At 44.4% G+C, this 26,296-nt stretch overlaps 1 protein-coding gene across 3 annotated transcripts in view; it reads left to right on the forward strand.

Moving 5' to 3' along the window:
- SPON1 (spondin 1) overlaps nucleotides 1–26,296 on the forward strand; it is a 535,993-nt gene that overhangs the window by 279,889 nt on the left and 229,808 nt on the right. The gene's annotated exons all lie outside the window — the stretch shown is intronic.

Here is a 26,296-nt window from a genome sequence, read left to right on the forward strand (position 1 = left end):
GTAAAATTCCCAGCCGACAGCGCTAGTGGCAGAAGGCGCAGTTCCGAGGGCCATGTTGCAGGGGATGTGCGTAGATCGAGCAGCATGTACATCCCAGGCAGTGCAACAGTCTTTAAGGGCCTGGCCAGCTTTATGGCTCCCCACCAAGACTGTGTCACCGCTCCCCAGTCACGGCTGAGTCGGCGGGAGCACTGCAAAAGGATGGTGAGGGAGTACGTAGCGGATCGCACGACCATCCTTGGTGACGCCTCTGCCCCCTACAACTACTGGGTGTCGAAGCTGGACACGTGGCCTGAACTAGCCCTGTATGCCCTTGAGGTGCTTGCTTGTCCTGCGGCTAGCGTGTTGTCGGAGAGGGTGTTTAGTGCGGCTGGGGGAATCATCACAGATAAGCGTAGCCGCTTGTCAACCGACAGTGCCGACAGGCTAACACTCATCAAGATGAACAAAGCCTGGATTTCCCCAGACTTCTGTTCTCCACCAGCGGACAGCAGCGATACGTAAGCAATACGTAGGCTGCACCCGCGGATGGAAGCTACGTTCTCTCTCACCATCCAAAACGGGGACATTTCTGCTTCATCAATCTGTGTCTAATATTCCTCCTCCTCCTCCTCCTGCTCCTCCTCCTGAAACCTCACGTAATCACGCTGAACGGGCAATTTTTCTTAGGGCCACAAGGCTCACTCAAATAATTTTTCAGAACAATTTTTATAAGTTTCAATGCGCTTAAAAGCATTGGAACTTTAACTTGAACCAATTTTTCGTTACACTGGGCTGCCTCCAGGCCTAGTTACCACTTAAGCCACATTAACCAAAGCGATTAATGGGTTTCACCTGCCCTCTTGGCTGGCCATGGCCAATTTTTGGGATGTACATTAGTACTGTTGATACAGCAATTTGTGTGGGCCCTCGCCTACAGTGTAATCAAATTAATTTTTAGCCCACCTGCATTACAGCTGACGTTACCTCAGCTGTGTTGGGCAATGCAATGGGATATTTTTGTGTACCGCCGGTGGGTTCCAGGGAGCCACCCATGCTGTAGGTGCACACTGAGTTTTTAATACATCTGTACACTTCTAAAGAACCCGTCTGACCGGGGCATGCAGTGTGGGCCGAAGCCCACCTGTATTACGCACGACATTACTACCTCAGCTGTGTTGGGCAATGCAATGGGATATTTCTATGTACCGCCGGTGGCTTCCTGGCACCCACCCAGGCAGTGGGTCCACAGGGAGTTAAACCTACATGTGTCCACTTGTAAAGAATCCCAGTCTGACTGGGGCATGCAGTGTGGGCCGAAGCCCACCTGTATTACGCACGACATTACTACCTCAGCTGTGTTGGGCAATGCAATGGGATATTTTTGTGTACCGCCGGTGGGTTCCAGGGAGCCACCCATGCTGTGGGTCGACAGGGACTTCACAATAGGGAGTTGTACCTGCCTGTGTCTATGAATTAAAAAGCCCGGTCTGACTGGGGCATGCAGACACCTTGACAGAATGAATAGTGTGTGGCACATAGGTTCCCCATTGCTATGCCCACGTGTGCAGCTCCAGATGGCGGTGGCACAGGATTCTATTTCTCATTGCTTCTGTACAGCATTGTGGGCTATCGCTCCGCCACTTTTAAAGAGGGTCGCTGCCTAGCCGTGCCAACCTCTGCAGTGTATGCCTGCGGTCCCTCGTCATGGCAGACGCAATTCTAAATAGACATGAGCGTGGTGTGGCATGAGGGCAGCTGAAGGCTGCGCAGGGACACTTTGGTGTGCGCTGTGGGGGGGAGGGGGTGCGGTTGGGCAGCATGTAACTCAGGAGAAGTGGCAGTGGAGTGTCATGCAGGCAGTGATTGTGCTTTGTTGGAGGTAGTGTGGTGCTTAGCAAAGGTATGCCATGCTAATGAGCGCTTTTCAGAAGTAAAAGTTGTTGGGAGGGGGGGGGGGCCCAGTCTTGCCGCTATTGTGGCTTAATAGTGGGACCTGTGAACTTAGGATGCAGCCCAACATGTAGCCCCTCGCCTGCCCTATCCGTCACTGTGTCATTCCCATCACTTTCCTGAATTGCCCAGATTTTCACACATGAAAACCTTAGCGAGCATCGGCAAAATACAAAAATGTTCTGGTCGCCCATTGACTTCAATGGGGTTCGTTGTTCGAAACGAACCCTCGAGCATCACGGGAAGTTCGTTACGAATAACGAACACCCGAACATTTTGGTGTTCGCTCATCTCTAATGTTTTTCTATCCGCGGAACCAATTGATAAAAGTGTTAATCATGAAAGGACAAATTAGATTGCAAATTGTTGTTTTGCTCAATTAATTAGGCCTTGACTATTCATCTAAGAACTTGAAGGAAAAGAAAAAGAAGCGTTAGAAGGTATTTTCAGATCTCCATTTCTATAGATCAAACCGTCCGCGGAGAAAGGACTTTCAAAAACAAAAAGATGTAATGCCACGGGTGTTGTTTGGAGATATAGTCTGATCTAGGCGTAGCGGATGCCGCCGGTTGTATTTGGAGATTGTAAAGAGGAAAAGCGAGGAAAGACTTTCTTCTGACTTCAACCTTTCTTTATCAGCTCGGCGCTGATTCACAGAATATTGTGATTTAATTAAATACGTCTGAAATGTGAAGATGAGAACACAGCAGGAGAGGAGCCATTTTGATATTCGAAAAGTCAGCTGTTTTTCCAAAAAGCAAATTAAAATTGCGAGAATGTAAAGAAGCACTGACACGCAAATGGGAGAATGAGAAGGGTTTAGGTAGGATCATTGAGGGGTAAAGTATGACCGTTGCATTTGCACAATCAAGTATATGATTGGTCTTACGTAGAGATGAGCGAGCATACTCACTAAGGGCAATTACTCGAGCGAGCATTGCCCTTAGCGAGTACCTGCCCGCTCGGAAGAAAAGATTCGGGTGCCGGCGGAGAGAACGGGGAGGAACGGAGAGAAGATCTTTCTACCTCTCCCCCCCCCCTCCTGCTCACTCCCGCAACTCACCGTTGCCCTGCGCCGGTAGCCGAATATTTTCTTTAGAGCGGGCAGGTACTCGCTAAGGGCAATGCTCGCTCTAGCAATTGCCCTTAGCGAGTATGCTCGCTCACCTCTAGCCTTATGTAATCAAATGAAGTCACATAAAATGGAGTGTAAAGGTGTTACACCTATCCAGAACTGTTGAAGAAACGAAGGAGAGCAGGATACTGGAACAGTTGGGATAACATGTATACAGAAGACTAGAAGATGCTAGACATAGGACTGGACAGTTATGAGGGTAATGACTAAGGGCTGAACAGAACAGAATAAGCCCTTCCCTGAAAATCATCCATAGAATGTGTTAAAAATAAAAATATATATACTCCCCTCTCCTCAGCTGCCGGGGCTCAGACGCATCAGTCTTATCCCTGCACTGCTCTGAATCTGTTTTAGCAGGTGGGGATTTAAAAGACTGTATCTGAGTGGCTAAGCGCTTCCCTGAAAATCCCTGCAGGGCCTGCTGGCAGCCCATTGCTTTCAATGGGACTGCAGAAGCGCTGATGCCATTGAAAGCAATGGGAGAACCTGGTGATCCTCTGCCACAGCTGTGGCAGGGGATTCTTCACTCCTCGCAGGGATGAAGAAATTCTCTGCCACAGCTGTTACAGGTGTGACAGCTGTGGCAGGGGATTCTTTACTCCCCACAGGGAGTCCTCTTGGCACTGATCACTTACAGTGCTGTCACAGTGTTTAGTAACAAGGGGATTCCCCGCTGGGAATATTGAGGCGCACCAGAGACTCATGGTGCACGCATGTCCTATGTTTTGCAGGTACGTGCATTTGCACGCCTCTAAAAGACGGACATGTGAACACACCATAGGGAACCAATGGTTCTAAATGGCGCCTGTTTTTGTGCGCACAACTGTACGCACATAAACACGCTCGTGTGAATCCACCCTAATAAATAAAAAAAAAAGATATTATTATTGCTTCAGTTGTTCAACTGGTGTGGGTAAACATACTAAACCCCAAAAAGAATTCTACTGAGAGGTGCAATGGTTTGATAATTTTTTATGTGAAGAGGTTAAGTAGAGTCTTGTGTGTTGGTGTTAAAGGGGTTTTCCGTGACTTAACAATTTTTTGCAGGCTTAAAAGAGTGTAAAATAAAGAGAAAAATGTATACTCACCTGCTGCAGCAACTTCCCATCCGGCATTAGGGCCTCGATCTCTGCCACTTGCAACCTAGAAGAGGTAGGGAAGGCGGTCACGTATCATGCATTGTGGACATGAGCGCTCAGCCAATGCCAGGCTTCAGTGGCCATGGAAGAATCACTGATGGAGCCTGTGATTGACTGAGCGGTCAGGTTCAAAATGAACGGTACATGACCATCCACCAGCTTCTTCTGGGTTCCGAGTGGTGGAGACCAAGCCTCTAGCACTGGACAGGAAGCTACTGGGGCAGCCTTATATAAGGCTGTAATTTTTTTTTTAAGTCCTTTAAAAGCCCTTTAGGTTGTACTGCCTGAGAAATTGCAGAAGACTGTGCAATGCTTTATTTCACACCTAAAATGGTGCTGTAGATAAACTGAGCACTTACTGCAACATTTTCAACCTGTTCTGTCCTGGGAATGCCACACTTTTTGATCAGTTTACTGTCAAGGGATCGTTCTAGTAAGTAGGTATTGCTCAAAGCAGAGGACCGCTTTTAAGTTTTATAGAGATGAGTGGAAACTTTAGACCTCATTAGTTATTGATTAGTGTTGAGCGGACTGAAACAATCAGACTCTGCTTTGGGTTGAACTTTGCTAAAATATTTTTCCTCTTTCTTCTCCTTTCCCATCATCTCCTTCTCTTGGTGGTCAGCATTTTTGCCTTGCAGTACTGGGTCCTAGGCTCAAATATGGCCAAGGCCAACATCTGAATGGAGTTTGTATGTTCCCCTTATGTGTGTGGGCTTATTCCTCATAATCATCATCTTTATTTATATAGCGCATACATTTATGGAGGAGATGTTGTCCTTGGTGAGATTTGAATCTAGGACCTCAACACTGCAAGGCAACAGTGCTAATGAGTAATAGGAGGAGAAGAACTTTTATGGCTCTTCCACAGTGTATACAGCAGTTTTAGGGGTATTGGTGTAGTTCCGATTCTTTTCAAACCAGTTCGGATCGGATCTAGTTGGTTCGTTATCGAGGGCAAAGTCAATTGGGAGTTAAGGTAGATTTTAACTGATTGTAGATTAAGTAGGTTTTTAACACCTGAACAGAGATTAGTTAATTGGGCAACCTTCGCATTTGGGGTTGATTTTTTTATGAAGTGCTTTCTCCAGAGCATTGATATTTGATGTGTTTGATTTTGTACATCACATTGTTTTTTTGACATGCAAGGCCAAAGCTATAAATTTGCCTCTGATATGGGCGTTGTGTGCCTCCCACCGAATCTACATTTAGGTGTCTTTGAGATCATTTATGAAGAATTCTTCAAGTTTAGATTTCAGTTGTGCCAAGTGTTCTTCCGATGTTAAAATAATTTAGTTTAGTCACCAATTTAGTGACCTTGGAAAGCTCTAAAGAAGCATGCAGTACATGCCTATGGTGAGTGATCTGAGATCTGAGGAACCTACGTGGAACAAAAATCTAATTCAGCCTCTAATGTGTTTTATGAGGTGCTGAGTAGTGTGTAAAGTCCTTAGGATTGAAGAATCTCCAGGCATGTACTAAATTTAATTTATAAATAGTCTTATTTAGAGTATTAATGCGAAAGTGACTCATGGGAAAGTGAGGTGGTACCCGATGAGGTATCCATTAAAGGTCCTAGAGTTATATTTCGGTCTCCTCCTTTAGTACAAATCACTTTTGTGAACTTTTGAAAATCCTCTTGTGTGTTAATTAGTTGTAGTATTTACACTTAGGACTGTAACAAGTTTGCGCCCTGTACGTCTAGAGGAAAGAAGGTTTCTACACCGACATAGAAGGGGGTTCTTTACTGTAAGAGCAGTGAGACTGTGGAACTATCTGCCTGAGGATGTGCTGATGGCAAATTCGATAAAAGAGTTTAAGAGGGGCCTGGACACTTTTCTTGAGCGACACAATATTACATAGTATAGTCACTAATTACTGCAGAAGGGTCGGTGATCCAGAAATTATTATGATTGCCAGATTGGAATTTCTTTCCCTTGAATGGAGAAAATTGTTTTCTATATCATTGCTTTTTTTTCTTCCTCTGGAGCAACATTGAGGGGTAATAGACTGAATAGACATGTCTACCTTACATACTATGTTATTAGTCCATTGTGGCATAAACATTGCGTGGGGTGACCTTATCATTTTAAGTGTTGAGACTGTTAAAGGGGTATCTTTCCTAAGGCCAATACGTTTTAGGCATTGTTCAAGAATTCAGAGTGGCACCATTGCCGGAAGTAGAAACTAAGTAGGAAGCTTCTACAAGATGTCCCCTAGTACCTTGTGTCAGTGGATCACGGATTTCCTATCTTCCAGAATAGTGAATATTAACAGGGGGAAAAGCTCATCAAGCACCCGGAAGCAGTTTGAGCATTCTTATGTTAGTAGTTCAGTTGGAGCTATACCCTGGTTGATTGAAATCTCATGGCCTTCAAAAGAGAGAGGGTCTAGTTCTCTTGGGGATCGTACAATGGCTTTGCTGACTCTGAAGTCCAGGAGTTTCCATATCACACCTCTTGGGGGTTCAGTGGCTTATAGTTCAGCTCTTAGAGCTCTGTGTGCCTTTCCTATTATTATTAAATAGCCCTGGTAATTACCCACAGGTGTGACTAAGCTCGTCACACCTAATACCTCACCCACTGAGCCAGAATATGTAGAAACCTCTCCAAAACCAGCACCAGACTTATCAGCAAGACAGCAATCCCAGACCCGCCGCAACAAGCATCCTTAGTTACAAAATGTGTACACACGTCTTACATTTCACTAAAATCCAGAGGTCGTCATGCAGTACACTGGCAGTTCAATTCTTCCGTTACACATTTCTGTACATTTTACCTACTGTGTTGCCTTAAGTGTGTTCCTTGCTGTGCCATTACATTTACTGCGTATTCCACAGCATGCGGGTTAAATGCACCATGAGTGCAGGGGAACAACTTTTTCACTTCACTTGAGGCAACAAGGCACTTTGCACTCTTTCATAACTTTGTCGTAATACTGCAGACTCAATGTTGTACTTGTAATATTTCTCCAAGGTCCACGGCATGACTACCTCACAGCCTAACACACCAAAGGTGCCAGAGTGCATCCTAGATCTCGGACTCCTGCGTCACTATGGACTCACGGACGGTAGGTGTTAACATCAACCCAGAGGAGCATTAATAGCGTTCCTGACCCACGTTTTAGGCTCTCTCCAGCCAAGCCAGAAGCCTACTGCACACTGATGAGGGGCAAACACCCCAAAACAGCTGTCTGCATATGGATTCTAGCTTGGCTTTTAATCCGCAGTCATTGTTACAAGGCTTGTATAAAGAGTCTAACATTGACTTGCAGGAATGCTGCCTTCCAATAGGTTGCGCTGCAGAGGTATTGTTCCATCTCCCTTATATGCACATCTTCTTACATATACTTTTATCTTACACCTTGTTTACCTGTGCATAACGCAGCTACCCCAAAGTGCCTTGTTCTCCCATCACAATACATGTTGCCTCATTATTCACTAACTATACTTAGCGTCACTCACTAACATAACCAATAGCCCTAAACATGGCATCACCGCCCTCACATCCCAGTCCCTTCGGGAAGATACTTCCCAGTTACATCCGTCAGTCATCGTCTCTTTAGTGTGCGCACACTACTGTCGTTGGACTCACATGTCTAGCAGTTTACGTTGCCTTGGATCCACATGACTGTCCTCTACTTTGGGGACTGAGTCCCCCTGTATGAAGGGAGTCCCCCTCTACTTCCATGTGGTTGGTAGTCATTATCAGCCTTGGTCATCAGGCCCTTTAGGAAGATCACTCCTACGCTGCTCCCCCAGCAGCTAAATTTTTATTTGAAGCCAAGATGGCTGCTGGCATTGGCAGTGGGCAGGGCCCAAGCCCAGCATTTACACTTTTCCCTATCAGGGGGCGCTTCTTCTGCTAATCGCATCACCACCCGCATCACACAGGGGACTGAGCCTCCAGTTACAGAGTCTGAGAGTTCCAGAGCAATGGTACCTCTCTATGCTTCCCCTTCCCACTCATGTCACTCTGGCCAGTGGAGGGGAGCCTTCTGCCACAGCTCACCGCTCTCCCCCACCGGCACCCGAATCTTTAGAGACGAGCGGGCAGGTACTCGCATAAGACACTACTCGCTCGAATAGTTTGCCTTAGCGAGTACGCTCACTCATCTCTAGACCTGACCTATCTTTGATGTGTGCTGTACAGGTGTTTCCATATATTCATATGGGAGTGGGATAACATGCACCTCCTGATCGTGTGAACAGGCAATTTCACTGCTAATTAAGCTCGAAACTTAATAGTTGGAAATCACCCGTTTTATGCTATTTTCTCCCGAGCGTTATGCTATTTTTTTGCAACTCTATCAAAGCTTGAAAACCGCGCCTATGTGAATGAGCTCCACTTTACAATCAGGACAAGGAGGGCTTTTGCAGCAAGATGAAGAACAAATACAGTAGCTGCCAATATGACCAAATTGAAACAACGTAGACCTTAGCGGGTATCGGTCCTTTCATACTGGCAGATTTTCTACAGGCATGAGCTCCAATCAAAGTTTTTGAACGCCACTCAATGGTCGTTCAGCTCTATTTATATGGATCAACCAGCACTGTTCTCATTGGACCGGTCTCACATGCCCCCGAATTGTTCCCAAATTGTACCGGCACATCAAATTCTATATTTGCCGGTAGCACATCTCTACTTACACAGGTTGATGTGCAGCTGATGATTATTGGGATCACTTGAAAAATTTGTGCTGGTTGGTCAGCCGATCACTGGCACCTTCACATGGGCGATGGTTGTGATTTATGGCAGAGTCGACAGATATCCATTCAAGTATTTGACTAGAAATTGTAAAATCTCTTGATGCTAAGCACAGAGTCATAACCAACGCCTTGGGTGACGTCACATTGTGACATTTTCTTGGCAGACTGTTTTTGCAGGGTGGTTTGCCCTTACCTTCTCCAGTCATATTTTACCCCCCAGCAAGCTGGGTACTGTTACAATCGTGTAGGCAAACTGAGCACGGGGCTCACACGATTGTGACCAAAGTGGACTGGGTACGCACACGGGTTTCTGGCAAACTGACCCTGTTCTACACGGGAAGATGACATGGCCCTACCTGAGCGGGGACATTGCCCCAATAAGGGCAGCCCAGCAGTCTTCAGATCTGGGCCCTAGCTGATCCTAGGAGCCATGCACCAGAACAGGACACATTCACATGCCACATGACAGGGACTGTACAACAGGACACACAGAGCCAGAATACACAGCATACAGCAGCCAAAATGCAACCACTAGTAACAGATGATAAGCTGAATATAAATACCTGGTATTAGTTGACATTTTGTACAAAATGTGAAAGCTAGCGGGCCACTTCACGGCTCCTGGCTATACCGCTAGTCCCAACACTAACCAGGAGTCCAGCAGAACTGGACAGGGTTCACACAGAAAGCTGCAACAGGACAGGAAACACATAGCAAGCTTACACAAAACTGACAGAATATAAACGAACATGAACCAGCAAGACACAGATCACACAGCAGACTTCAATAGACAAGGATTCATGACTGCTCACCCTGAACACCAGACAAAGACTGACCAGGAGCTGGGTTTATATGTGAGCACAGACCCAGGAGATTGGCTAGCAGGAAGTACCACACCCAGCCAGCTCAATTAATTAACCCTGTGAGGGCTGTGTTGCTAGGAAGCTTAGAACTACAGATCCCAGCAGCACACATAACAGGTACCCATTCTACCGACCTTGGAAGGATGAGTCAAGCTTGAGCCGGCTACCTGAACCATGTGAGAATTGAACCCACAACCTTCAGGTCATGAGCGAGGGCTTAGGACTGCAGTTCTGCCACCTTAACACTGCTATACATGAGTCTCTATTTAACCAAAGTATCCCTTTAATAAAGTCTGTCCTCTTGACAGGTCATATTGGCACCCACTAATTCAGCTTTGTTGGGGTGCTTGACTTAGTGACAGGTACCTTTAAAATCACTACAGACGGGCGCTAATGATGTCATTTGACTCTATTCCAGCTTAGATCTAACCAAATGAGTAATAACATTGGTAATTATCATAGACAAAATAAAACAGAATTTACACTGGCATCGAAACAAATCCCTGCCCGGTATACAACGTGAGCTGCCAACGGTAACTGGCAGCTGTGCCCACAATCTGATTGTGTAATCCTCTGCATTATTATTTGATTGGAGACAGCGACTTTATTATTTGCCTAATTCTGCCTTTGGTTAACATATTACTTTGTGTTTTTAGCTTCTTTTGAAACCCTACTTGTAATTCTCCATCAACCAAAGAGGGTCGAATGAGTTTTTTACATATTTTTTTTTACAGGTGTTTGTTTATTCTGTTTCATAAAATGATAGGTAGACATTTTTGGTCCCGTTTCCATGGCAACGGATCTGCGTTCCAAGGTTTCTGCTATTGCCCTTATCAGGTAACAGACAGCTGAGATGTATCCAGAGCTGAAACTGTCTTTTGATATTATTGAAAAATAGAACATTTTTTTACCCCCTAGATCAGCAGAAAAAATGCAGAATGTTTCATCTAAGAAGAGAGAAGTGCGAGCAATATGTTAAGGGAACTTGTCGGCAATTGAATGTCTTCATCGTTTTCTTTACTTATTACTTTAGACCTGGAAATCCATAACTGGCATATTTTGAAATGAAGTGTGTATATAAAAGTTAGAAAAAAGTATTTAAAAACTTTAAAGGGGCTGCTACTTAGGAAAATTCATAGTACTGGGCTCCCTGTATGGAGAAGAGAGGCCTTATGGGCCCCCTAAGACTCCTGGGCCCGGGTGCAACCGCATCCCCTGCATCCCCTATAGTTACGCCCTTGGTCCGGGCTCACACGTGCGCGTGGTAATACGCTGTATGTACAACGCAGTGTTTTACCGCTGTGTGAGCCGGTGTATTACCGTGTATGGCAGCAATTTTTGATGTGGATGTACGGCGTTTATTACACACCCATAGAGAACAGTAGGGCTCTAACACGTGTAATACACTGTAAAATAGAACATGCTGCGCTCTTTTTTACGCTTGCATTGTACGCAATGAATATATGCAAATGTGAATGGATCAATGAAAATCAATGTACTTTCATTGAATCCATTCACCATGTATTATGCGCACGTGTATTGCGCGCCTAATACGCAATGAAATTACGCCAATGTGAGTCTGCCCTTAGGGTGCATTTACACGGTGGATTTTCGAGCAAGTGTGATATCTGTTTGAGAAACTCGGACCAGTATCGCACTTGCAAAGCCGTCATTTTTCGACGAGTGTGCTACGTTTTGCGAGAAAAGCGCAACACGTTCGTATAACAGCACTTATGAAAATTGCATGCACACTGCATAGCATACAAGACATTGTCTGGATAACTTCCAGCGCTGACACGGGGGACCGATGGGTAAGTTAAGTATAACTCGCACATGCCCGGACTCAGCGGGTCACCTACTTTTCCCATATGCTGTTTACCTATGTGACCTCTGCAACCAACTGATGGTCCCAACATAGGACATCATCAGTGACATCCCATGAACCTGCAGGGGCTTCTACGTAAAAAGCCCACGTGATATGTTTACGGGACATCATCTGGCCGGAAGACCCGGTGACATCATCTGTCAGATGCCGTGGAATTCCAACGCTTCTTAGAGTATACTGGTTTTATATAATCTTGGACATGCGGAACCCAAAAGTATATAAAAAGTCGAACAAGCGGTTTAACATGCCGAATGACAATTACGCAGATAGTGTAAGCGCTCTACAATGATGACATACTAGGCCGCGAATTTCAATTTTACAAGTGCTGTATCTGTAAAAACCTCACTCAAACCCCACCCCCTTGTCTAGACGCTTTTCAAAAATTGACACAAATTAATAGTGAATCTGTCTAAATTGACTTGCTGAAAAAAAGGAATATTTACCCCAGAATTCTGCCTCAACACCAGTAATAAATGTGCCCCAGAGAGTCTCCTTCTATGGACTCCAAATTCCCTAATAGTGTGTAAGAAAGTGGTTCGAATTGTCCAACATAAAAATACGTAGGACCCGTCGCACTAAAGCTTTGATCCAAGTAGAAAAATGTTGCACCAACACGGTTAAACCTGTGATCTTGGTTCAAATCTAGGTTCAATGTGATCCCCCGATTTCGGTGGTACAAACTAGTTGAACTGAGTTTATCAGCCAAAATCCAAGATGGTGGTCCTTGCTGATAGGTGGTCCTTGCCGAGTATCTCCCCGCTTGTCTCTAAAGATTCGGGGGCCGGTGGGGGGTGGGGAGCAGCGGGCAGGAACGGAGGGGACATCTCTCTCACCCTCTCTTCCCCCCGCTCCCCGCCGCAACTCACCTGTCACCCGCGCTGGTCCCCGAATCTTTAGAGATGAGCGGGGAGATACTCGGCTAAGGCACTACTCGCTCGAGTAATGTGCCTTAGCGAGTATACTCGCTCATCTCTACTCTACAAGTCTATGGGAGAGCGCGCACAGTACTGTGAAAAAGTCCGATTTTCATACCGCACTGACTTTAGATGTTGACACTGCAGGATTGCAAGAGCAGATGAGTATAAAATATACCTCACCCGGCTCCCTGTCACGTCCCCTAACAGCACTATGGGGTCATGGCAGGTTCCCATTAAATCAAGGTCAACAACTGATCACAGTTTCAGTACGCACAGATCTCGCACTAATATGAGCTCCATTCTATTGGAAAAATGGCGCCATGTCCTATGTTTGGACGATCCCTCGGAACGCATGAGCCATTGTTTTTAATAGGGCCTGCAAAAACATTGCATGGCATGTGAGTGTGATGCGAGGTTTCCCGTTGGGAAACACTTGCCGATCCGACTTCCCTGAAGTGATGCACGGTGCTTTTGATATTGCGCTTGCCTGCGTGAAATTAGCCTAAGGTCAGCTTCACATTGGCTTGTTTGTGTGCATTTTGCACGTATAACATTTACGCCTTCCATACGCAGGGAGTAGAACCCATTCATTTCAGTGGGTTGGTTCAACTTTTCGTATTTTGCATATGCATTTTGTGTGCAGGAAAAAAAACCAGCGTGCTCTACTTTTGCGCAGCAAAGGTCTTCATGGAAGTCTATGAGGGGTGTGCAAATACGCAAGTAGATACGTGAAACACTGCACAATTCCGCTGGAAAAAGAAGACATCTAAAACTCATTAGACTAAATAGCCATTTAAACTGGAGCGTCTTTGTCTGCGGCGCGTAAATGACTACTATGCCCTGCGGATGCAAAAAGTGCAGCAAAATAGGCAGATACGCATGCAGAAAAATGTGTTTACGGCACAAATACTTTGCACCGAGGCATGCATACAGGGGCGTAACTATAGAGGGTGCAGGGGATGCCGTTGCACCCGGGCCCAGGAGCCTAAGGCCTCATGTCCACGGGGAAAATTAGAATTAAAATCCGCAGCTGATCACCCGCACGCAGATCCGCGCCCCATAGAAATGCATTGACCACCCGCGGGTAGATAAATACCCACGGATGGTCAATAAAAGCGAATTAAAAGAATTCTGGAGCATGAAAAAAAATGGACATGCTCCATTTTTAGTGCGGATCACGCGTGCGGGAGCTCATAGAGCACATAGCTGAATTGCTCTCCCGCATGAAAAATAAAAGACAATTACAGTGCATGCGCAGCCCAAATCCGCGTTACAAATCTGCAGCGGATCTGATTTTCCCCGTGGACATGAGGCCTTAGGCCTGCCGCGGATTCTTCATGTAGAATCCGTAGCGGGTCCCTCCTGCCCCGTGGACATGAGGCCTAAAAAGAAGAATAAACTCACCTGCTCCGGACGATGCGGATCTTCTTTCTTCAGCCCGGTGGATGTGCTCGGCAGCGCGCATGCGCCGGGCACATCCGCTGGGCCGAAGAAAGAAGATCCGGCCACGATGGACGGAAGATCTGCATTGTCCAGAGCAGGTGAGTTTATTTCTGGTACGGGTCTCCGGGCGGCTTCCATAGGCTTCAATAGAAGCCTTCCCCGCGGGAGACCGGCACGAAAATGGAGCATGTCCATTTTTTTCCCGCACGCGGATCCGCTCCTGATGGGAAAAATGACATCCGCAGGTATTTAACTACCTGCGGGTGTCCAATGCATCCTCATGGGGCGCGGATGCGCGTGCGGGAAAAATGCTGTGGATTTAAAATAAAAATTATCCTGTGGTCATGAGGCCCTAGGGGGCCCATAAGGCCTCTCTTCTCCATATAGGGAGCCCAGTACAATGAATAAAGCATTATAGTTGTGGCCCCTGTTACAGGTTTTGCATTAGGGCCCAGGAGCTTCAAGTTACGCCTCTGCATGCATAACTGCATATATACTCGTGTGAAGACGTCCTAAATAAACCTGGATCAACAGCATGGTTGGTGCAACCAGCCCATCGTCATTAAAGGGCCAGCGTCCTATTTCTGCAGGCGGCAGCTCCTCATTACCTTCACGAATAAATATAATTCAGCTGTTTAAATCTGGGACAAGCTAAAGCAGAATAAAATGTGACGTCTAGCACAAGCACTCATTATAGCGCTGCTAGTTAGGGGAAAATAACGATAACGAGATAACGTTCGCAAATTTGTAAAAAATTTAAATGAGACCCAAAGCATTTAGTGCTCTTAATGTTTTGCCCAAAATGCATGATTTTAATTGGCCACTTCAAGGGAAGCCTCTTGTGCATTTACTCCAGGCATAAACTCCTGTAATATACTCCATGTCTTTCAGAGAGATCAAGTGTCTGACAGATGGAGCAGCACTTATAACAAAGATGAATATGTTCTAATTAATTCTGATGAAGCCGCAGACATGTTTTCAGCGCTGCGAGTGGAACATATGCAGATGACATTTTTTTGTAAATCAACGGCAACTAATTATGCAATCCTAACAAATGTTCTTCATCCGCTGACCAGCAAGACTTGTCTCTGCTTCTGCTCGGAAATCACTTTAGTCTTCTAGACTATTATATCATATATTTGGACTTCTAGAGGCTCACAAGAGCACTTTTGCGCACGTTTTTGCGCACAGAAAATCGGTCATGGGAATCGCAACCATTAAATCATTTTCGCGCACATTTTTGTGTGCTCGTAACAGTGTGATTTTGCTGTGTTAATTACTAACATCGCCTACTCATTAGACTGCCTCGCCTGTTCAAACATGGCGTGGGTATATCCCGCGCTGATGTGAACAAGGCCGGCAACTCCGGAAAGGATACTTACCTGTGCAGGAATACTCCCGAGAAGACGTGATGGGGCTCCATGCAGAGCACAGTTACATCACACTCTCGCGAATTTGATTACGTCCCGCTCGTGTGAAGGGCTCTTGTACTCGGGCTGAGAAATCGTTCAGTCTAAATGCAGGCACGATTGTACAACCAATGATAAATTTGTTGGTCGTTTGGTTCCTGCAGGCATAAAATCGGAACGACGATCGGCCCGTGTGAACAGGTAGTTATTCATTTATAAATGACTGCCTGTTGACTGTTAATAGAGGTGGGCTGCTGGAATGATCCTCAGGGTGCTCCACCTCCATTCGTTGATCATAGCTTTGCAAAAGCACAGAAACCGTCATTGCTGGGACGACTGTCGGGCTTCCGTGCCCAACAGGTCGTCCCGTGTAGAAACCCCTTCATTCGTTCCTCTGAACAGCTTTTACTCTGTTGAACCAGTTCCGTCCATTGATTACAAGGTTCACCATTTATTTGAAAGGTCAGCATGTAATACCTGTATACTACATTTCCCCAGGAGCCACCTCATTTGCTCCATCTAGAGTTGAGCGAACATACTCTGGCGAGCTTGATGCTCGTTCGAGTATTAGCATACTTGCTGGTGCTCGTTACTCGAACGAGCATCAAATCGCGTTCGACCCCGCCACAGCTTTTGGCCCCTCCCCACTGTGACGTGCCTGTTTTGGCCCCTCCCTGCCGCGACGCAGCGTGCGTCATTTGAAAATTTTTGGTCTGGGGGGAAGGAGAAGGGAAAGGGAGAGGGAAAGGGAGAGGGAAAGTGAAAGGGAAAGGGAGAGGGAAAGGGAAAGGGAGAGGGAAACACGACCCAAGAAAAAAAACAAAAAAAAAAGCTCGGGACCCTGCGTTCCACATACAAAAATGCTCAAGTGTCTCATTGTAGTCAATGGGGTTCGTTACTCGAGTAGAGCTCTCGAACTTTACGAAAAGCCTGACTCGAATAACACGGACCCGAGCATTTGGGTGCTCCCTCATCTCTAGCTCCATCATATGGCTGGCTTGACTCAGCTTCAATCTGAAAAGATGTTGTGTAGATGAAACAACTCCTTGAAAGAGCTCGTCCGGCCTAAAGTTTTTGTAAATGCTCACAATGCTTTAACCCTTTCCAATCCACTGCATGACGTCTGAAGACATTCTGATTGAAGGCTGTACAGCTTCCGAAGTCGGAAGACGTCCGGCAGGATATTCTTACTGTATATTACTGGCCGCTCTGTTGTCGGGGGGCCTCTCCGTCATGTCACATACCGCAGTACTGGCTCTAGCCAGCAGATGGTGCTATTGTAAAACGGCAAAAAGATAAAGCACCCTAGGAAACCCTGAATCCAAAATTGGATTGCAAAGGGTTAATATAACAAAAGATGTAATGTTAATTGTATTGATACTCCATAACACCCTATCCCTTGCTTTACAAGTCAAATCCCCAGTCCTTATACTTCCTGGTCCCTGTTGACATGGATATGTGATGTTTGTAGCTAATCACAGTCCACAACAGTGGCTTTCACAGACAGTTATTGGCTAAAGCAGTCACATGTCTGTGTCAACAGGGACCAGGAGGTACAAAGACTGGTAAGGTACCTGCAGAAGCACGGGAGCAAGAAGATCAGTAAGATTACTTCTATTACTATATTAAAGCATTCTGAGTTTTTTTATTTTAAGTGGTCGGACAGCTTCTTTTTACAAAAAGTTAGGGCAGCTTAGCGCAGGCCCGGCCATAACTGAGTTTTGTATGGCTAGATGGGTTAAAGCTTTACTGTAGATAGAAGGGGTTAGCTAGTGTAGGATTGAGGCTTAGATTCTTCTACTGAAGAAAGGGGACAGAGAGGAAAAGCCTTCTTAGGGTACCTAATTAGAGGTGGGGGGTCAGGTTCTTCATACCGCTGAGACCAAAACAGAGAACAGCCCACCCATCTTTTATAAGAAATCATGGCCAGTCCTAGCAAGCCAGCTAGTACTTTTGACAAATTTGTCAACCGCTCCTGAGTTTGTTCGGAGCAACTGGGACTCACTACTTGGTACTATGGGGTGGAGGGCCATCCAAGACCTCCTCATTGTGTAGACAACACTTCTTGGGAATGTTACAGGGGTTTTCCAGGAATTTACTATTGATGGCCTATCCTTAGAATAGGTCATTAATAGTTGATCGATGGGGTTCCACCACTCGCGATCCCTGCAGATCAGCTGATCCTCGAGCTCACACTAAGGGGCCTGGTATCTGCAGTGGAGTCTGAGCTGAAAGTGCAATAGAAGGTTTCGCTCCCATTGAAATCAATGAGAGCAATGCATTCTATTACAGTTACAGTTCCATGGCAATGAAGAGTCAGAAGTGCAATGGAAGGCTTCATTACTATTGCTTTAATTAGGAGCAATGCCTTCTATTACACTTTCGGCTTTGACACCAAGGCGAACGTATGAGAATAAGTCATCAATTGTGAATTCCTGAAAGACCCCTTTATTAAATAAATAAATGTTTAAACCTTCAGGGCTGAGGATAAACACACATACATAAATACACATAAACCTAAATATCACCGCTAATAAACAAATATAGTAGAGTGGGGGTGCATCCTCCCTCGGGGATAGTTCAGATTTGGAAAGCAGATACGATTTCTTGAGGGATCACTCTGTGTTCCTATTTAAGCATTTCGAGTTCCAGATAAGAACTTGTTCTTCAGATTGTAGATTCCTCGCCAACTCAAATAGTACACATAATCTGTGCACCATAGGAGGGAGGACTGGATGGAATAATATGCAAACTTATCCATCTTATCTGAGAACGCTCAAAAAAACCCAAATATATAAGGTTCCCGATGAAGTGAGAAATCGAAGAAATGCGTCAAATCCTGAAAACTTTGAATTATAAATTAGGAACTAGGAACCTAGTTCTTAGTATCTTGAACTCTATATCTTTATCTACCATCTGTGATCAACAAAACGGCTAGGAACAGAGTTCATCTGCATCTAGGAAGGCAGACGGACACTGACTAGATGAAAGAAATCCTTTATAGGGGAAGTTCTATCCTAATTCAAAACTGTGGAATTACTAAAGAGGGTGCAGATAACTGAAAGCCGATCCCTGAGTCGACAGTCCTCCCATCATTGACCTTGTAGGCTATCTATAAATAAAGAGGTCTATGTGGGGAGAGGACCGTCCGCAAGACATAAAGTCTGATCCGTCAACTCTTGAATAACCATCCTCTATCATTATACTTAACCCATTAAGGACCAAGCACAGTAAATTTACGGCGGCTGGCCCTGGGCTTTAAACCCAGCCAATAGTAAAATTACGGCAGGGTTTAACGCCCCTGTCTCTGCAATCAATCAGAAGCAGGAAGGGTTGTCAACTGTTAGTCCCAGCTGATAACCCAGAGGAGAAGTCAGGAGGGGTTTTTAACTCTTTCTGCCTCCTCCTTTCTTTAGTACACAGCGCTCAATGAGCGCTATGTGCTTAAAAAGTGAAAGTATAACTTCCACTACAGGAGCCGGTAGTCCTGTGACCACCAGGATTACATGTTACAGCAAATTTGGCAGTGACTAATATCACTACCTGGGAATGTTTTCTCCTGTAACTGGGGCTCCTATGGATGCCTTAGCTACAGGGGAAAAGTATAAAAAAAAACAAAAAAAAAACACGTGAATGTCCTCCAGAGGTCTTATATGACGTCATGGGGGATATAGATAGTAAAAAACATGATTACATACATACGTAAAACAAAATAACTGAATAAAACAACAATACATACATAAGAAAGAAAATAACTCAAAGCCGATGCCAACCAAAACAGTCGCTGTATGCGCCCTGTAATCCCAAACCATACATATTGTATATCAAAACGTCCGAAACAAAACGAGGAACCCGTTCCCATACTTTATTTAAACGTAAATGTACTAATTTAAAAAAAATTACTATAAATATTGAATTTATTTTCTTAGCTTTTTACCTCCAATAAAAATAAAAACGGGAAAAAAAAGTCAGTGAAAAAGATATTTTAAAAATCGCCCTATATGTGACAGAAAAAAAACGCAGCAAAAATAATTTGGGTAGCTAAAGGAAAAAAAAATAGGGCAGTTAAACCACCACATGGGTAAAATCTAGAGATGAGCGAACGTACTCGGATAGGCACTACTCGTCCGAGTAATGTGCCTTATCCGAGTACCGCTGTACTCGTGCTGCAAGATTCGGGATGCGCTGCGGAGCGGGGAGCTGCAGGGGAGAGCGGGGAGGAACGGAGGGGAGATCTTTCTCTCCTTCTCTCCCGGCCGCTCTGCCCCGCTCCCCGCTGCGACTCACCTGTCAGCAGCGGAGCGCCCCGAGTCTTTGAGCACGAGTACAGCGGTACTCGGATAAGGCACATTACTCGGACGAGTAGTGCCTATCCGAGTACGGTCGCTCATCTCTAGTAAAATCCCCTAAAAAGTGTCTTGTCCTTAAGATACTAAACAACCTGGTCCTTAACGGGTTATAAGAGAAATTACGCTACCCTAAAGTTGGGCATCATGTCCGTCTGCTTTCCAAATCTGAATTATCCCCAAGAGCGTATACATCCCCACTCTACTACTGTACTTTATGTGTATTTATCCTCAGTCCTGAAGTTTTAAACATTTATCTAATAAAAGTTATATTTTAAGGGTTTCTATTCTGTGAAGGGCTTTTGAATGCTTCCATATCCCTCTGCCCGAATGAATTTTTTAAATGCAAGCTATAAAATCATGTGACTTCAAGTGAATTTCGGGCCAAAGAGCCGGTATAAAAAAGATTGAAGCTGCCGTTGAGCCTAAAAATTTGCAACTAGCCTTGGTATTATACATCTCTATTAAAATCTGGAACACTGCGGTTTCCCCGTAACTCCAGTGAATGATTCTATTACTTTGTCTTGTAACATGCTACAAAGCCCAAAGGACACGAAGGAGTTGAAACAAACGTTTGAAAATGAAGACCTATTTAGAATAAATAGTTTATAACCAATTGGGACACGTCGGCTGCTCAGACCATTGCTTGCATTTTTAATATGTTACCTTGGGGCAAGGTTTATGGTTTCTGTGGCTAACGAGTCAGTAGGAAGATTAGAGCTGGGATTAGTCGTCGGGGAACGGAAGAATTCTGTATGTTTTGTCAAAGTAATTATTTGTTAAGAGTGACTCTTGTCTATATTGGCTACAGATATTCCCATCACAGTAGAGTACAGTTGTATTGATCTACGGGGCCCTCCTGCCTATTGTAATTGCATGTTCAGACTTTACCATGCAAGTAGATTTGAGACGGGGAAGCAGAGGTGTTCATTCATGTGGAAGGAGAAACTTTTAACACAAATTTCAACCGAATCGGCTCCCTGCCCGGTACTGATGAGGTGCAAGAACGCAGAAACAGTCTATCTACAGATGGACAAATGAATGTATAAAAAAGAACAGCGCCCCCAAGTAAGAGAAAAAGCAAAAAATAAAGTGGATATACAGAAACAGACTCACGTGGTGAGTGGGGTCACCCCTGCGCATGCGGGTGCACCACCACACATGACAGCCTGGATAGCCTTCTATATACAACCTCAATGGTTGGCAGTAGAGATGAGCGAACGTACTCTGTTCGGGTGTTTTTGCACTCGAGCACCACTTTTTTCAAGTAACTGACTACTCGGGCGAAAAGATTCGGGGGGCGCCGGGGGTGAGCAAGGGGGTTGCAGAAGGGAATAGAGGGGGGGGGGGGGGAGAGAGAGAGAGCTCCCCCCTGTTCCCCACTGCTACCCCTCGCTCCACCACACTGCCCCCCGGAGCCCCCTGAATCTTTTCGCCCGAGTAGTCAGTCGCTCATCTCTAGTTGGCAGCTAATTCTTGTCCAATATGGACATCCAATTTGGAGAGCATTAATTGCAGCCGTCCGATGCAGTTCCAATGGTCCGGGCTGACAGATAGGATGAAGAAAGAAAAGAAAGGCACAAAGTGCTCAAGGACAATCCTTCAAGAACGAACTGATAACTAAGTGAGACTAAATAGTAAGTAACTTACTTTACAAGGGATTAACGTCGGCCCATGCGGACCTGCGTCAACTCCCTGTGTCCAATAAGGCAGTACTCAAATATCGTAACCGGAACCGACAATAAAAGCGGTAGAATCTTTACACCAATAAACACACAATAAAATAATAAAAACTAATAAAATACATTTAAATAAAAATGACGAGTGTAAAAATATGGATGGATAAAAACAAGGGTTGATTGTGCAAAGCGTTGCGGGGGGGGGGGGGGGGGGGTTGGGGCTGCGAACCAAAACGCATTGCAGAATCATCCCTTGTTTTTTATCCTTTTTTACACTTCATTTATTTATTTTATTAGCTTTTAGTATTTTATTGTGTTTTTATTTGTGTAATTGCCAATAAACACACTGTCAAGATTGTACCGCCTTTATTGTCTGTTCCGGTTACTTCAAACCACTTTATTTGAGAACTGCCTTTCTAGTCACAGGGAGTTGGCGAAGGTCCGCGTGGACCGACGTTTCTCCCTGGTGAAATAAGTATTGCCTGAAAATTAGTCTCAACTATTTCTCTTCAATGAAAACCAGTAACCCCATAACCACCTAAAATAAAACCCTTCATCAATTGGTTTCTTAGGAAAAGTCTTAACCCTTTCCAATTCAATTTGTATTCTGGTTTTCCTGGGGGACTTACTCTTTTTCTGTCGTTATACAACAGCGCTATATGCTGGCTAAAGCCAGTACTGCATTAGGTGACACGTTGGATAGGCTCCAACAGCAGAGAGGTTGGCAATATACAGTAAGAGAACCCCGACGGACGTCTTCCAACATCGGAGCTGTACAGCCTTAAATCATAATGTCTTCAGAGGTCAGACAGTGGATTGGAAAGGGTTAATTTACTACTCTGAACTGCAAAAGGGGGCGTTATTTGTAGTTATTTTTATTAACCTTTTCCTGACGTGTGTCTTACATGTACAGCGCATGCCGTGTGTCAACCCAACCACAACAGCTGTAATGAAAGAGAACTCTGTGAACATCTGTGAAGCATTTAAATACCGCTGTCAATTCTGATGGTGGGATTTAAATGTCCTTATCGGGACTGTGATGTACCAAACAGCCCCCCCCCCTACGATGAGATTGCAGGATGCTGCCCAATCTGGGGCCTTCTGAATGCCCACAGGGCTGCCATAGATAATTGCATATTGATACGTGCCTATAGCACATCTTAATAGGGTGTTGGTCAGAATACAGTATAATGCAATACTATTATATTGCATTATACAGTATAAGCAACAAAACAGTCACTAGTTGAAGTCCCCTATAGGGACTAAAAAAAAAATGTAAAAACAAGTAATACTAATTAAGTTTTTAATTAATTATTAAAAAAAAAAAAAAATATTGAAAGTTAAAAAACTATTCCCATTCATTATAACAAAAAGTACTAAGTACATAAAACTTTAATTTGAAAGAGGAGAAGAAAGGGCATGATTCATGTAGCTCCGCAAGATGCTGCCACGTGGCAAAAGAAGATTATCTGGCTGGGCAGACTTGGGGGTGAGTGATTACCCTCAGCCTACATCCACCTACCCCTCCCCCCTCCAATCTAGTGAATACCGCACTATGCGACCGCAGAAGCCAAACACGGCTAAGTTTGACCATGCACAGTGGCACAACAGTTTTTGCGCCACTTTACCTATTAACCCTTAAGACCCAAAGTGAAGGCGCAGTCATATGTGCAGGTTGTTTGATGCCATCATCATGACTTCTAAAAGCTCTTCTGGATTTGTACCAAAGTCTTTCAACTTCGCAGCACTAATGAGAGTTTAATAACATCCACTTTCCATTGGAAGAGTGACAAATGATGAAAGAAGAGACTGTTACCTTTGCACACCCTCTACAAGTACAGAATGTTCTACTATAACCTACATTAGATTTGTCTACTGAGATAAGTGAGCTGGAGATTCATAGCACTCCAATGAGCATCTTTTTAATTTATTTCTTGGCCTTCATAAATATTTGTTCCCCGCTGTGTAATTAAAGTTTTGCCGCATGCTTTGACATTTTACTGTGCTTTTTTAAAAAATTTTCTCCCTTTTTTTTTTGTCTTTCACTAAAAGCAAAGTGACAGCTCACAACCTAAATTCAGATAGTATTAATTAGCTTTTACTTTGATATAGTGACTACATCTAAATTGCATCTAGGGATTTATAGCAAGGATGGCTCTACTATTTATGGTGTATTATTTATGACCTGTTCATTTTAGAATAGCTGTGCGTTTCCTTCCTTTGTACCCTTTCTGCATCCTCTGTCCAAGGGCCCCTTAGCAGCCACATGTGATATGTATGCCCTTGATCACATTGCAGTAAATGTGTACCGACGAGGTCAAGAAAAGTGGCGATAAAACACCAGAATGGGGAAAAAATGTGGTCTGCGTGACTTTGACCGTGGAATGATTGTTGGCGGCAGATTTGTTGATTTCAGTAGATCAGGGTGTTGGTCACTAGCTTGTAGGGGTGGCATTGGCAGATGTAGGCTGGGGAGGATGCCCCCCATTATGTCGTCTTCCCAGCATGATGATCTTCTTCCTTTGTGCAGCAGCATCTAGTGGAGCTGCATGAATCATCCTTTTTCTGACTCTGTGTCTTTCTCTCTGATGTTCCGAGGCACTGCTGTCAAGCCATCTGCATCTCTGCAACATAACTGCTTAGTTCTGCTACTGTATTTATGTTATGATCCTGTTTCCTGTGTTGTATTTTTGTTATGAGCTTGGTTCTGGAATTGTAGCTGTGTACGGAGGTTGGTTCTGGTGCTTTATTTATGTTATAAGCTTGGTTCTGGTGCCACATTTATCTACTGAACTTGGCTCTGTTGTTATGAGCTTGGTTCTGGTGTTGTATTTATGCACTGTGATTCATTTTGGTGCTGTATTTATGTACTGACCTTGCTTCTGGTGCTGTATACATGTAATGAGCTTTGTTTTAGTGTTGTATACATGTAATGAGCTTGGTTCTGGGGCTGCATTTATAGTATGAGCTTGGTTCTGGTACTGTATTTATGTTATGAGCTTGGTTCTGGTATAATATTTATCCACTGAGCTATTGTGCTGTGGGTATGCTGCTATCTTTCTTTCTGTGCTTCTATAATACAGACAGACTGCCTATTAATGCAATATATATATATATATATATATATATATATATATATATATTTATTTATTTTTTTTATTATTATTATTTTTTTTTCTCTTATGGGGAGCACCAAAGTACATTATGAACAAGGTGCCATCTAGCCAAAGGTTGGCATTGACACTTTGTCACGCATAACAGCATGCCACATATATTTTTCCCTTGGATTCCATAAGAATACATATCTGTGTGCCTCAGTATGAATTCAGAGGTACAGAATAGACCTACAGATTTCTATATAGGTCCATAATACTGCCATGTGCATAAACTATAAATTAAAATGTTCAGACTGGGTCAGGATGACAGGAAGGTAAATAACCCTACATTACAACAATGGGTTGTAGAAGAACATCCCCAAAGACATAGCATGTATGGAGCAGGGGTGGACTGTATAAAGAAGGTTAACCTTGCCAACCAAGGACAGGAAATCGATGCTATAGCATAACAAGAAGAACCTTCATTTCTGTATCGCTATGCACAGAAGAACTCTGCATTCCAATATGCAATAAATGATGTGAATATTTTATTAGATAGGCATTCCAAGTCAAGTGACGTTGCAATCCACATCCAGAAAGACCTTTCTCATACCCAATTGCAGCTGAAAGGCAAATGACATCTGAGAAAAATGGCTAAATCACGCTAAGAAAAGAGACCTGAGTCATATGAAATCCAGACAGATGGTCGTCTCAGAATTGTATGTAAAGTACATGAATATATCATTCCCCGTACTAATGGTTCAGATTGATGGTGGTAATAGGTTACAGAGAATGCTTTCTTTCTGTACATTAGACCCCTCAATACCAGTTGAGCGTGGATTAGAAGACCCCAACCATCAAAAAGTATTGTTACTGATTCTGGGCAACCCTATATAGACAATGTTTACCCACCTTCTAATCATTACTTTCAAGAGTGTGTTGTGTCCAAAGTACACATAAACTCAAGGTGATTCCAATAACATGGCGATAGGTTCAGCATGCTCCAATGGCCTTCACAATCTGGAAAAGGGAGAAGTCATTTGCACTGTATTCTTTAAAGAATGTTTCCAGTATGGCTACATGCACATGGGCACTAAGAAATTTGAACCCAATTGTTACGTTCGTCCTGGACTGCCAACGCAACCCTGGGATCACTTGGTACTTTGGCAGCCAGGACAGACAAGTTAGCTTGATATACTGGTGGTTAGATGCAGGACAGACAGACAAAAAAGGTTCTAGTGTCAGCCTATCAATGGACAATAGTCACAGGAATAGATTCGGGTGTCCGCCCACAAATGGCCAGGTAGGAGAAACAAATAGGAACCAGGCGTCCAACAACAAACGGATAGGTGGATCAGACATAAGACAAAATACAGACATTAAACAATGACTGACACTCAAAACACTCACCAAGCATACCTGCATGTATAAACAGATGGAATAGATATGGTACGAGGCATTGGTTTATATTTTGGCCAAGATACTTAAGTCCACGAGCCTGCCGACAAGGGTCCTCATTGTCTCATGGGTCCCTACTCTCACAAGCCAACTTACCCTAGGAGTCCTGCCTGCAAGCTGGGTGATCGTCCCAATAGGGACAGCCCCACACTGGAACCTAAGGACCTGCCTTACCCTTGATGGTAAATGATCCAAGCAGCACAGGACATAGTTAACACCAACACAGAATGGAATGCATACAAAATGTAACAGGACTTCACACCACATGTCCAGCACCCAACACAGAA

This window comes from Eleutherodactylus coqui, chromosome 11 (genome assembly GCF_035609145.1).
Source record: "Eleutherodactylus coqui strain aEleCoq1 chromosome 11, aEleCoq1.hap1, whole genome shotgun sequence".
NCBI classification, from domain to species: Eukaryota; Metazoa; Chordata; class Amphibia; order Anura; family Eleutherodactylidae; genus Eleutherodactylus; species Eleutherodactylus coqui.